Here is a 14,473-nt window from a genome sequence, read left to right on the forward strand (position 1 = left end):
GTCCCCTGCACTCCTGACTTCCTCCATTTACTTTCTGGTGGAGAGAAGAGCAGCATCTACTCAGACACTGGGGATGACCTGAAGGGGACCAAAGGCAGAAACCAACTCCTGTCTCAGCACAAGGCCCATGGGCAGAGGCTCCTGACTTACAGGGACCCCCAAACCCTCTGAGAGCCTACAGTGCTTCCCGGAACAGGACCTGGGCAGGCGTGCATTCGTGTGTACACATACAAACACAAGGCTGCAAACCCTGTGGGCGCTTCCTAGACAGCCCCGACTCCAACTGTGGACCCTGGTGGCCAACGGTACAACTCCAGAGGGTCCTGCTTACAGGGGCCTTTAATGTCAGAGAAGTCAGGGTGTGACTTCTTGCCATCTACAGGTCTTGATTCCACAGCCTCTGTCAACGGCCACATTTACTGAATGCCTCGTGTATACTAAGCAGTTAACATAGACTAGTTCTGAATCCACACAGAACACATGGTAGAATTATATTAAAACCCTGCTTTAAATGTGAGGCATCTCAGAGTCAGAGAGGTTTAACCTCTTGTCCAAGCTCACACAGCTTCTAGCATGCTGGGCTGCCCAGTCCTTAGTGTCTACCCAGGCTACAGGGCTGTTGGGAGTCTCTCTGCGTGTCTCAGAAGGAGAGGGAAGCGGAAGGAGCTATCATCTGTGCGTGTTCACGCATGCATGCTGGATGAGGAGGGCCCCTCAGCCCTGGAGGAAGGAGGCTGAGGGGGAGTGATGCTATGTTTTCCCGCCCACTGCTCTTTGAGCTGAGATGGAGCCTGCTAATCCACTTACTTGATAACTCACTTGCTCCACGTCTATTTGGAAGCATGCGATCTCCCACGCACCAGCTCCATCGAAGGCGGGGTGGCTTTGCTTATTCCTCTAAACCTGGAATCTGATCTGTCTTTTCTGAGGATGGAGTGGTGAAACTGTACCCGCCAGTGGACAGTAATGGACCTAAAAATAGAGGGCATAAGGAGCGCCGGGCGAGAAAGGGTGCTCTAGGCCTGCCTGTCTAACACTGGACAATCCTGTCTGCCTGCTCATCTGCTCGCCCAGTACTTGGATCCTCCCGGCCTAGGGAGAGGTATGAGAATGAGGAGGGTGGGGAGACAGACTGTCCCCTTGATGCCACTGCCCACATCCAGGTGGGAAGCCATCCCACCATCCCAGGTCTGGAGGCAGTGACCTTGCCCTTGGCACTCTGGAACTTCCTGAAAAGTCCTACACTGTTCACTGCCCAGGAGGAACCAGAGTGTGAAAAATGAGAGGCTGGGGAGCACTCCCTAAGGCTGGGAGTCAGAATCCAACCCCCAAAGCCAGCATGGACAGGGGTGCCGGCAGCTCAGACAGGATGAAGGCCTTTGAGAACCAAGGGAGATGGGGGCGGGGGTTGCTGCTCTGGTCTCTGAATTGAAGAAATCCAGATGCCCAAGGCTGGAAGGATACAGGGCAGCCTTGGGGAGGACTTCCATCCATCAGTGGTTCTCAAAGTTGCCCGCATACGGCTCACTTGTAGAACTTTTACAAACGTGGACAGGGGGTTCACCCAGTGTTGCATGGCTGGGCATGTGTGAACAGAGGGATTGTGACAAGCTCTCTAGGAGGATGAGGAGACAAACTGTCCCCTCAGACATAGTGCACTGAGGAACCCCAGTGAGCAGAGGGTCTGGAGCCATGAGGAGGGCTGCCTCCTGGCCCTTGCCTGCTCTTGTTCTGGTCACTGCTACCCACATATCATTGGGGCCTTTGAGAAGATCACTCCAAGGGTAAGGAGATGAGGACCAAAGAAGAACACAGATGCTCTCACCCACCCCACAGTGGAGCTGCTTCTGCCTTTAGGACCCGGGGATACCCACATCCACTGCACAGACCTCTGGGGCTTGCCTTCCCTTTGGCCTTATCTCCCATGAGCCCCAGCTAGCTCCAAGACCAGCATACACAGCAACTCATCATCCCCTGCAGCGCTGTGCACACCCATCACAGCTCAGCTCTTTGGCCCTCCACCTCAGGCATCCTCTGTCCCAGCCATATCTCCTGCAGGACTTGGTGCTAGTATCATACATGAGATCAAATCATAGGCAATTTCCCTGGGTGCCTCTACTAGGGATCCACATGCCTGAGTTAGCAAAAGTGTGAAGTTGAGCAAACATCTGGCTTCTGTAAAATAAGGGTGGTAGCCGATGACCTCACGGTCCAGGTCTGACCAACCATGCCAGCCTCTCAACCCCGCAGCACGCCTGAGTCATCAGCGTAAGGCTTTCTTTGATGGGTGTATTAGTTGCTTTTTTTTTTTTCTGTAATAGAAGAAACATATTTGGGATCACAGCTTGAGGGTACAATCCATCATGGTTGGAGAGCCACGGTGGCAGAAGTGTGAGATAGTTTCTCATAGTCAGGAGCAGAGAGATGAATGCCGATGCTCAGGGCATTTGCTCACTCTTCAACTGGGACCAACGCTCATGGGGTGGTGGATGAAGAGCACGGAGCTCCCTTCTTAGTTAAACCTCTCTGGAAACATAGGCATGCTCAGAGGTGTATCTCTTAGTGATTTCAAATCCTTCCAAGGTGATGATGAAGATGAACTCTCACAGCTGGTTAGCTGATTGGTTGGTTGATTAGTTGGCTAATTGATTCATTGGTTAGCTGGTTGATTGATTAATTGATTTTCTGGCTAGCTAAGAAATTTCTGATTAGTTGGTCGGTTAGTTGGTTAATTGGTTTGTTGTTTGGCTCATTGATTAGTTGGCTAGTTGGCTGGTTAGTTAGCTAGTCAGTTGTGCCACTCTTACGACTTTATTCTGGCTGCTGAGAACCCAGAAAGGAAACCCACTGAAGGGGCTCTCACTCCGCACCCCTGAGGACGTTGCATGTGCCTTTCCTGTCTTCCCAGTGCACCCTGAGGTCACACAGACTTGCTGTCAACCACAGATGGCATTCTGTGTGCACAAATAGGCAGCTGGGACAGAGCCAGGGAGGTGTCCTCAGGGAGGGGTGCTTACTCAGACACCTGCCACTGGGTGGAGCCTTCAGATAGAGGAGCCCCAACCTGAGAAAGGAAGGGGGCGTGTCAGCTGGTGAGATGGCTCAGTCAGCAAAGAACTTGCCAAGTATCAGGAGGCCTTGAGTTTGATCCCCAGAACTCCCTCACAAAGCTGTGTACTTGTAATCCAAGAGCCTGTGATCCTCGCTGTGGAGAGGCAGAGGCGGATGGATCCCTGAGGCTCACTGGCCAGATACAGGGCTCACTGGCCAGATACAGGGCTCACTGGCCAGATACAGGGCTCACTGGCCAGATGCAGGGCTCACTGGCCAGATGCAGGGCTCACTGACCAGATACAGGGCTCACTGGCCAGACACAGGGCTCACTGGCCAGATACAGGGCTCACTGGCCAGACACAGGGCTCACTGGCCAGATACAGGGCTCACTGGCCAGCTCTCCTATACTGTTTAGCAAACTCAAGACCAATGAGAGACGGTCCCTAACAAAAAGTGGACAGTGCCTGAAGAACGACATCCAAGGTTGACCTCTAACCTACACACGCACACACACACACACACACACACACACACACACATACACACACACATACACACACACATGCACACACACACACACGCACACATACATACACACACATACACATGTACACACACATACACACACATGCACACATACACATGCACATACACACACACCACACACACACACATGCACACACACATGCACATACACACACATACACACGCGCGCACGCGCGCACACACACATATGCACATACACACACATACACATACACACACACACGAACGCACACATACACACACATACACACACATACACACACACACATACACACACATACACACACACATACACACACACATACACACACACACCACCACCACCACCACCACCACATCTACACACCCATAAACACACACAAGACATACACACCTCCCCCTGTCCCCCCAAAGAAGCCAAGGCTGGCTAGAGAGGCTGGAGAACTGAGAGGGAGTAGCTGTGTTGGGGGAAATGGGCAGGACTAGGGTCCAAGGCTTGGACTTCAGGGACTCCAGGTGCTAAGGCTCAGGAGGCCACAACACCTGCCTCATCACTTTACACAGGTACCTGGAGTCAGGTTGAGGGTGGGCTGGGGAGAGGAGACCGAGGGGCTGATGGTGTCTCCTGTGGGGACAGGACAGGGCCTGGGACAGAGTTACCGGTTAGTGGGGTTAAGGTCTATTACCCCTCTGGGTACCTTGCCCTTTGGCTACATCTGTCTCAGGCCTCAGTCAAGAAGACCCAATTGCCACACTCTTCAGCAAGCCAGCCGGGGCAGCTGCCACCAGTAGGTGGGATGATCCGGGCTCCAGGGATATGTGGAGGGGCCGCCGCGCCATGATGCACTCACTCCACCCTGCGCTGGAATCCTCGCAGCCTGCCTTTTTCCCTCGTGATGAAATATTCATGTCAGCAGAGTAGGACCTCTCTGGGAAGGCTGCCTGTGTCTAGCTTACGCCTTGCACAAGCTTTTAAAGAACAGGACGCTTTTCCTACCCTCTAAGCATTTTCTAAGTCTCCAATCAATAATGCACTTTACCAGTGGCTTCCTCCTCTCCAAGCCCTACCCCCACCCACCCCTTCCTCTCTCTTCCTTTCTTCCTCCCACCCCTCCTTTCCTTTCATTTGCTTGTTAAAGAAATTAAGGAAAAATGTTGAATCATTCAGGTGGTGAGAGCAGCCCCTGATGGAGAGTGAGGTGGGTGGGGAGTGTGAGCTCAGAGATGGGGTGTGCAGACGCCACAGGTGGGGGACGGCGGGACAAAAACACCGGAAAGCTGGAGGGAAGCCTTTGAGCCTGCTGAGCTCCTGATGAAGAAGGAGGCAGGCTTGGACCTGGGCTTGTATCAGCTGGCAGAGAGATTTCCGAAGATGCACAAGACCCCAGGTTCGATGCCCTGCATTGCATGACCTGGGAGTGCTGACACACACCTGTCATTCCAGTCCTCAGAGGTAGAGACCAGAGGATCAGAAACCAAAGGTCGGCCTCAGCTACACAGGGCGTCTGGGGCCAGCTAGGATACGAAAAATCCTACCTAAGAAAACATGTGGACGGGCAGACTTGGTTTCATGGGGCCTCTGTCTCACCTTCATCTAATGGTTTAGAAAATGTTGGTGGCCTAATGAGAGAAAATAGGACCCAGAAAGGAGTCTTGGAGCAGGCATTGTAGAGCACGTGCCAAAACAGACAGCTAAAGACTCTAAAAACAGAGCAATCCAGTTGCCTTTTCGTGGTAGTGAGCACCCTGTGTCTAGATGTATGCAAATGTAGAGGAGTCGCCCTCTTCCAAGGCAGGGGCCCACAAGTGTCTGCTTGGTAGGTGGGTACGCTGAGGGCTTGGAGCGCATTCATTGCGTGTGGGGGCCATAAGGCTGGCTGCCAGGCACGCTTCAGAACTGGGAAAGAGTTCCCCCACCAAACATTCCTGGAAGTCTGGCTGTGGGAAGAATTCACATATGCCCAGGGCAAAGCAGAATGGAGCCTTTTTTTTTTTTTTTTTTTTTAAAGACAATTTCAAGTTCTTGAAGAGATTAACCCTCGTGTAGTCACTGCCTTGGCGAAACCCTCACCCCGACTCCCTGTGGTTGCTCTGTGGATGGAGAAAGCCAGCCATACTGGGGTGTGTCCCTGAAGGCCGTGTGAGTCTGAGCAGGGTCTGACTTTCCACTTTGAGCCAACAGGCCATCTCCCAGGGGTCTCGGCCACATGCACAACCTGCTATCCCGAGGCCCCCTGAAGGGATGCTAAAACCAGCATCCCCAAACAGACCGAAGGTCTTGGGGTTGGCATTTCCTCAGCTGCTGCTTGGGCCCACAGCCCACTGGATACAGCTCTCATGACACAGGTGGTGAGGGTCCCAGCGTGGCCATTCAATGTTGTTGCATGAAGCAACCGCTGGAGAGTGTCATACAAGGTGAGGTGCTGTGGTCCCTGCTCTCCTGGACTTTACGCTCGCATATAGAAGGTTCTAGGAGGAAGGCAATGGTGGACAGGTTTGAAATGAAAGGCCTTCCTTCAGGTGTCTTCCTCCAAAGCTGCTCTGCATGGTGACATAGCGCAGGACCAAGCAATGTTTTGCTGACTCTGGGCTAAAGCCACAACAGGCTTGGGAGGTGGCTTGAGACTCTGGGTCCAAAGTAGACCTCCGTCTAGGACGTGATCAGAGTCTGGGTCTCGGAGAAGAGGACAGTTACTGAGGCTCTGGGTGGTACTCTGCTAAGATGAAGGATGGAGGCTCAGGCCCAGCCTGGGCAGCTCGTCCTCCTCTGCCTGCATAATTCACAGAGCATGGGAATTATGTCCCGAAGAATAAGTCTCCCTGGACGGCTGCCGCTCTGAGTGGGTTTCTGCTGATTCGTGAGAGTGAGGCAGGTGACCTTGCTGCTGGCTGGGGCAGAGGAAGAAGAGGGGAGTAATCAATGAACCCACAGAACAATACAGAGAGCTAGCTGGAGAGAGGAGTGCAGAGAAGGAGGAGGGAGTTAGGGACGCAGGGCAGCCTGAATTAGGACCAGCAGCAAACACAATCTCCGTTTCCGCCTTGTTAATAATTCATCCCACTGCAACTTTCTTACCAAGAAATAGGAAATCATTCGTTAGGGCGAATTCCCCCAGCACTTGGCTTTCTCCCTGCCACTGGGGGTGGGGAGGCTGTGGCTCTCTTCCCTTCATCCCAAGTGGCCATGGAATGGAGGAGTGTAAAGAATTTGAGACTTTAGGGTAGTAATGGCACAGTTGGTCTGTTGACTCCTGCTTTATCATTTCCGGAATAGGGAAACTGAGGTATAGATAGATCCAGGCCCAACCCAAGTTATATGTCATTGGTGTTAGGGGCAATGCACCCAAGAAGTCAATGTGCCTATTGACTTTCGGCCTGTCCAGGCCAGGACCGACTCTCCCCACGCCCAAGGAGAAGGGAAATGCTGCCTTGATTGCCTTCCGGATTCTCCACTTTCACTTCACCCCTAAGTCCCAAGACTTTGTAAGGATGGAAAACTGGTGTTGTGTTCCCCTTCATCTCAGCACCCCGTACCCTGGGCTACTCCTTGGGGGGTCTTCTGCCTCCCAACTGGGACACAGAAACCATCTCCAGCCCCCAGTGATGCTGACAGCTCAGCAGCCAAGTTCAAAAAGAATCTGTCAGCTGCTGAACTGTTCAGGGCCTGCCCACACACCCGGGTGGCAGAGACACGGGCTGTCTGCCTCCTGGGGGGCGGGTGGCACGGGCTGGGGGTGGCTATGTCCTTTCTCTCTTGAGTAAATGGCAGTTTCCTGACTTGCATTAGAGTTGGGTACTGGGCATGGGAGAATCTGACCCCTAGGATGCTGAAGGGAAATTGTGCTGCTGGTTTGGGACAGGTGCATACATGATGCCAATTCATTTCCTTCCTGCATCCAGCATCCCTGAGCTCATCTTGTGGTACCCAGACAGGGTCTCTTTGTGTAGCCCTGGCTGCTCTGGAATTCCCTATATAGACCAGGCTGGCCTCCAACTCACAGAGATCCACCTGCCTCTGCCTCTCGAGTGCTGGAATTAATAGCCTGTGCCCACCAAGCCAGGGATCCTCCCTGGGCTTTCATTCATTGAGCCAAGATTGTCTGAGTCCTAGAGAGTACCACGGGCTGAAGCTTCAGTGAGGACAGAGACAAACAAGGTTGCTGCTCTCAGGGAATTCACCTGTAAAAGAAGCAACATCTTTTCCTCACCCATCCCATTCTCCAGGCTGAGACTCCTATCAAAAAAACAAAGATAGGGAGCTGAAGAGATGGAGAGATGGCTCAGCAGTTAAGACCATGGGCTGCTCTTTCAGAGGTCCTAGGTTCAATTCCCAGCACCATCTGTAACTCCAGTCACAGGGAATCAAAGTCCTCATCTAACCTCCTCTACACATACTACACAGATATACAGGCAGACAAAACACTTATACACATAAAATAAATAATATTTTTTTAAAGAGGCTGAAGAGATAGCCCAGGGTTAAGAGCACTTGGCCAATTTCCCAAAGGACCTAGGTTTGATTCCCAGCACCCACATAGCAGCTCATAATCATCGGTAACCCTAATTCTAGGGAATCTGATGTCTTCTGGCTTCCATGGGCACCAGGCATGTATGTGGTACACAGACATATGTAGACAAAACACCCATACACATTAAATAAATACATAAACAATTTAAAAAGAAAGATTGGGGCCGGGCGGTGGTGCACACACCTTTAATCCCAGCACTCGGAGGCAGAGTCAGACAGATCTCTTTGAGTTCGAGGCCAGCCTGGTCTACAGAGCAAGATCCAGGAAAGGTGCAAAGCTACACAGAGAAACCCTGTCTTGAAGAAAAAGAAAGAAAGGAAGGAAGGAAGGAAGGAAGGAAGAGAAGGAGGGAGGGAGGGAGGGAGGGAGAGAGGGAGAGAGAGAAAGAGAAAGAGAAAGAAAGGGAGGGAGGGAGGGAGGGAGGAAGGAAAGAAGGGGGAGAGAAAGAGAAAGAAAGGAAGGAAGGAAGGAAGGAAGGAAGGAAGGAAGGAAGGAAGGGAGGAAGGGAGGGAGGGAGGGAGGAAGGAAGGAAGGAAAGAAAGAAACATTGGAGGACTGGGAGTGTAGGTCAGTGTTAGAACATTTGCAAGTGTACAGGGTCCCTGAAATTCAACCCCAGTACCAGGAAGAAAAGAAGGGAAGAAAGAAAAGAGAAAGAAAAACATAGATTAAAGAGAAAAGCATACAGATAGGTTTAGTTTAAGTTTTATGTGACACATGAGCCTTCATAAGGACTAGGACCAGGGTGAATCTGTGTATTCTTTTTTTGCGTGGGGGGCAGCAAAGTTCAAGACAGGGTGTCTCTACACAGCCCTGGCTGTCCTGGAACTCACTCTGTAGACCAAGCTGGCCTTGAACTCACAGAGATCTGCCTGCCTCTGCCTCCTGCATGCTAGGATTAAAGGAGTGCACCGCCACTGCCTGGCTTGAATCTGTGTATTAAAATAATTCGAAGTCCTGGATGGCCAGGACTGTTACACAGTGAAACCCTGTCTCTAAAAGCCAATAATAATGATCATAATTTAAAGTTTTGTTTATCTATTTTTATTATTATTATTATTATTGTGCATGCTGGCACATGATGTGGAGACATGTGCTCTGTGCTAAGGTCGGAGGATAACTGTGGGTCAGTTCTCTCCTTCTGCCTTTATGGGGGGTTCTGGGACTTGAACTCAGTGTGCCAGGCTTGTAAGGCAAGTGCCTTTGTCTGCTGAGCTCCTGGTGTTCTGATGCTTGGTGTGAGGGGAACGATGAAAGAAAAAACTGGGTATGGGGCCTGGTGGGGGTTCACCATCTGGGGGAATCTCAGCAAGGACCGGATGCTCAGATTCTTTGCTTGACACCCTGTGTCCTTAGAATTAAGGGGTCCCTTTCCTTCTCCTAACACAGGCCCCTCCTCAGTGAGGACCTGACAACCTGCTGAAAAGAAGGGCCAGGAGTGACCTTACCGCATAGAAGGTTCTCAAATTCTTTCCACTTGAAATAGTTCGAGGGGGCTGGAGAGATGGCTTAGTGGTTAAGAGCATTCATTTTCAGTTCTTACAGAGGACCCAGGTTCAGTTCCTGGCACCCACAGTGGCAATTCACAACCTCCTGTAACTCCAGCTCCAGGACATCTGATAGCCTCTTCTGGCCTCCATGGGCACTTGAACACATATGTAAGCATACAGGCAGGCACACGCGCACGCACACACACACACACACACACCAATACATATAACATAAATAAAAATAAAATCTTTAAAAATACATCGTTTTGTAGTGGTATGTGTTGAACACCAGCAGGTCTGAAGAAACTGAACACTCACCCAGACTCAGGGAGCTTGCAGGTGGCTGAAAAGATTGTCTGCTCCTCAGTCCACCACAGACTTACCTGTCAAGCCCCCTTGCAAAGCACCAAGTTGGCCCATATCATGGGCAGTGGCTGAGAGTTTGTCCCAACACAGATTTGGATTTCAAGCCCAGTTGGTATGAAGCCATCCATTTCTCTAGCCAAGACCATTCCAAGTCTGATGACCTTTGAGAAAGTCACTTGACTTTTCTGAGCCTCTGTTTCCTCATCCTGTGTTCTGTGTGGAACGTAGGTGATATCACCACACGGTAGTGACAGTTTTACTCAGTCCATTCCTGCATGTCAGCTGGAGCGGAGGGAGATGGAGGCGGATGCTGGGAGATGCCGAGAACCCGGGAACTCGATGACATAGACCACCTGAACACAGGCTGCTTAAGACCCAAGAGACCTGTGAGGACTTCTGAGCTAGGGGTTTGGAGACTCGCATGACTGAACTTTCCCAGATGAGGGTTGAGGACAGCAGTTCACTTCCTGTCCCAGAATGCTTTTCACCTGGAGCTTGTCCAGTGCGTTTGCCCCCTGGACTCTGACTCTTGCCCTAAAAATAACAGAAAAGCAAAATCCTCAAAGAGACGAAAGTGCTCAAGCCTGGTGCAAAACGGCTTTACCAGCCTGTCTCATGCTTAGAGACTTTGCAAGAGACCTGTCATGCCACCCTACCCCACCCTGGTGCCCTGTGCTGCTGGGCCAGGGTAGCTACACTGCCTACCTTCCAGGTGACTTGCTTGGGGTGTGTGGAGACAGAACAGCTGCAGAGATGCTGAGCTCTGACTCCCCAAGGTCAGTGCCACTGTATCCGGGGAAGCGACAGTGGGCTGGTGTGTACTTCGTGACCATAACCCCTGCCCCTGCCCCCTCTGTCACTGCGCTCCTCTGGACTAGCTGTCACTAAAGCCGTCTATGTTCAAGGTGGTCTGTGTCCTGGAGTTCGCAGGTTTCCAGTGTCTCCCAGCTCCCCCGCCATCTCCTTCCCTTGTAAGGTGGCTGGGATACCCCCCACTCCAGTGGACATGCAGGAGTGGACTGTGTGAAACTGTCACTACCGTGTGGTGACATCACCTGGCTTTCTCTACACTCTACCTCCCAGAACACAGGATAAGGAAATAGAGACTCAGAAAAGTCAGATGGTTTTCTCAAGGTCACAAAGCCTCCAGAGGGTAGAGCTGAGCTGAGCTTAGGGCCAGTTTCCTTAAGGGCCCCATACACTTAAACAACGGGTTCTAACCCAGACTTAGTTCTCCAGGGCGCTCCAAGAAACTGTATGGGAAATGTATGTGGTGGGTGATTGCGTTGGGGCGCGTGCATTGGGGGGGTGGACGGACGGACGGACGGACTCCAAGACTTTTTGTGTAGTGTGCATGTTTTTGTGCACATATGAGTGAAGGCCAGTGGTCAGCCTTAGGTGTCACTCAATAGGAACTATACACCTTGGTATGAGACAAGGTGACTCATTGGCCTGGAGCTTGCTGATTAGTCAGGCTGGCCGGCCAATGTGCCTGTGGATGTCTGCCTCTCCTCCACAGTCAGAGCTATAACCACACCACCTCGCCTGGCTCTTTCATGGCTTTTGAGGCTCAAACTTAAGTCCCTTCAGGAAGCGCTTTACTGACTGAACCATGCCTGAGTCCCTAAGCCGCCCCCCGGGGGGGGCCTTTAAAAATCAGGGGGGTGTGACTTGTTTTGTTTTGGGGTGCTAATTAGCAAGTGGGCAGAGAAGCAAGTGCCGTGCATCAGCGCTAAGCTTGGGTTCCGTTCCGCAAGGTCAAAGGGTGCCCAAAACGCTCCTAACGTTGGCCGTCCTTGTCAGGCCACTTCATTTGGCTGTTTTCACCAACACTTAATCTGTTCTGTAGTCATGGAAGCTGGAGACCCAGAAGGCTGGCAAAGTCGCTGCTGCCTCCCGCTGTCCTCAGCTGTCCCGCTGGCTCGGGTGGGGGCGGGGCCGGCTGGAACTCCCCTGGAGTTCTCCCTAGTGTGGCATGGAAAGCCAGCCAGGGCTGAGCCAATGCACTTTCAGAAAGGGGTTGGCCTGGTGCAGCCGGCCACAGCCCGTGCCTCCTTGGTGATGCAGGATGCTGAGATCTTGTGGTGGCTGTGAGGTGGGAGGGAGAGGGGAGACATTGAGAGGACTGTGCCGGCCATGGCTTGGGATTATTTGCTGTGCTCGTGGCTGGCAAAGCCCTCTCTGCAGCCGGCATGAGCCTGGTAAATACACAGGCTGATTCATTAGTATCTCACCATCTGCTTCCCAGGGGTTGGGGAGGGGGCTGGCAGGCCCGGCAGGTTGGGCAGCATGTATTCTTAATCAGGCTGGAGTCCCCAGACCCTCGCAAAGCCCCTGCATCCATCTTCTCTATGATAGGAGGCCAGGAACAGCTGATGGCTTTGAGGCCTGTGTCCCCCACCCCCTAGCCCAAGGACTAGTAGCAGGCTAGGGGTAGGTGAGGCAGGAAGCTGGGAAATGATCCAGGGAAAAGGTAAGGGTACGAGATTCACAGCATCTGGGGAGTGTGTGTGTGTGTGTGTGTGTGTGTGTGTGTGTGTGTGTGTGTGTGTGACAGGAATATCGATAGTCAATATGAGATTGGCAGACATTAATAAAATTACCCAGGGACCAGGGACCAGGTGGCCTGGGGAAGGACATGGCCTTTGGAGAAGGGGGAAAAGGCCATGGAAGAGTCCCTGAGAGCACCCTGGAAAACCCGGGGTCAGCAACCCCCACTGAACTGCCGCCCTTCCCACTTGCTTCCTTGGATGAGCTTGCCAGGAGCTGACACCTTCACAAAGACATTTACTGCCCCGCAGTTTCAGGATCAAGGTGCTGGAGGCGTGGCTCCTGCGGCCTCACTCCTTAGGGCACACCTCATCGGTGTCTCACGTCTTTCCTCCAGGTGTGCAGAAGCCTCTGCTGCTTCTGTGTGAGCCCCTCCTCATAAGGGACCTTCTCAGAAGGAGAAAGACCACCGGAGGGGCTCCTTCAACTCACTCTTTCATCTTTTTTTTTTCCAAGACAGGGTTTCTCTGGAATTCGCTCTGTAGTCCAGGCTGGCCTTGAACTCACAGAGTTTTGCCTGCCTCTTTCTCCTGAGTGCTGGGATCAAAGCCAGCCAATTGTCATCTTAAAGACTGTCTCAAAATACAGCTAGCTACCTTTTGGGGTTGCTGAGGGTTAGGCATTAACATATGAATGTGAGGGGACACAGAGTGGTCCCAGGTGAGGCACAGGGCGGCAGGAAAAAGGGAGTGGGAGAGCATCCAGCCTGCATCAAGCTGTCCTTCAGGCCCTCATTCACGTGCAAACGTGTGTGTGTGTGTGTGTGTGTGTGTGTGTGTGTGTGTGTGTGTCCGTCATTCCACTTCCCAGCACACAAGCAGGCGCACACTGCCCTGGGCTCAGGGTGTGCTCCTTTGTGCTACCTGTGGCGGGGAGGTAGGGGTGACCTCATGGTCAGCCAGCCTCCTCCAGCCCAGCAGCCTCTACTTCCTCCTGGTCCCTGGGCTTGGCCTCTGCTTGTCATCGAGCCCATGGAGGTCATTCAGCCCTTCCCATTCGGGCCAACAGCATGAGACACAGTGAAAGTAACACAAAGCTCCTCCTTTTTATTGTGCTTGTAAGATTGCCAGACCTGAAGGGGGGTACCACTGAGGGCAGGAGGAGGAAAGAAGGGGGTGGATCGGGAGGAAAATGGAAAGGAGAGGGGAGGGGGAGAAGGGAAGGACGAGAGAGAGAGAGAGAGAGAGAGAGAGAGAGAGAGAGAGAGAGAGAGACAGAGAGAGACAGAGAGAGACAGAGAGAGACAGAGAGAGACAGAGACAGAGAGAGAGACAGAGAGAGAGAAGAGGAGGGAGAGGGAGGTTGGTAGGGCTTGGTTTTTCCTCAGAAGTACTTCCAATCCCTCTGAGAAGGCCTGGGTTTATCTTGCCTTCCCTGGGCCTCAGTTTCCCTACTCAGTAAGGTGCTCGGCTGGTGGCAAATTCCCTGTACCCCAAGGTTTCTGGTCCCACTCATCAGCAGGGCTAGGCAGGTAGGGTGGACATTGGCACCACAGGGTGCTGGGGACAGAGCTATTTTGGTCGGTCAGGGCTTTGTGGGTCCCACCTTAGTGAACCCCCTGGGCTAGCCGCGCCCACCCAGCCACTCTAGGCGGCCGAGCACCAGCCCCGTACTGTGGAGGATCAAAGCCCGTGGCCAGTGGCTGCCTGCAGTGTTGCTGGCTCGGGTGGCCAGGGATGGTGGCAATGTGTCCACCCCCCTCAGGGGCCTCATGGCTCATTAGAGAGCAAGAGGTTTTTAACTCAGATCCAAGCTACTTTGTCTCTGCACAGACACCTGAAATATTCATCAAAGTGGCTGTGTGGACTGGGGCACTGTGCGGCTGTCAGCGCGGGGTTTGTTGTTTGTTAATTAATAGGTCTACCATCCAGAGCAGTTATGGGCTTAAAGAACACTGAGTAGAAAGTACAGACTATCTACTGTCTAAGAGCCCCAGCTTTCTGTGCACCCCCACCCCGT

General features: G+C 52.5%; 1 protein-coding gene across 10 annotated transcripts in view; it reads left to right on the forward strand.

Moving 5' to 3' along the window:
- The window catches only part of Ntng2 (netrin G2), a 63,545-nt gene that overhangs the window by 13,159 nt on the left and 35,913 nt on the right, over window positions 1-14,473 (forward strand). The gene's annotated exons all lie outside the window — the stretch shown is intronic.

This window comes from Peromyscus leucopus, chromosome 4 (genome assembly GCF_004664715.2).
Source record: "Peromyscus leucopus breed LL Stock chromosome 4, UCI_PerLeu_2.1, whole genome shotgun sequence".
NCBI classification, from domain to species: Eukaryota; Metazoa; Chordata; class Mammalia; order Rodentia; family Cricetidae; genus Peromyscus; species Peromyscus leucopus.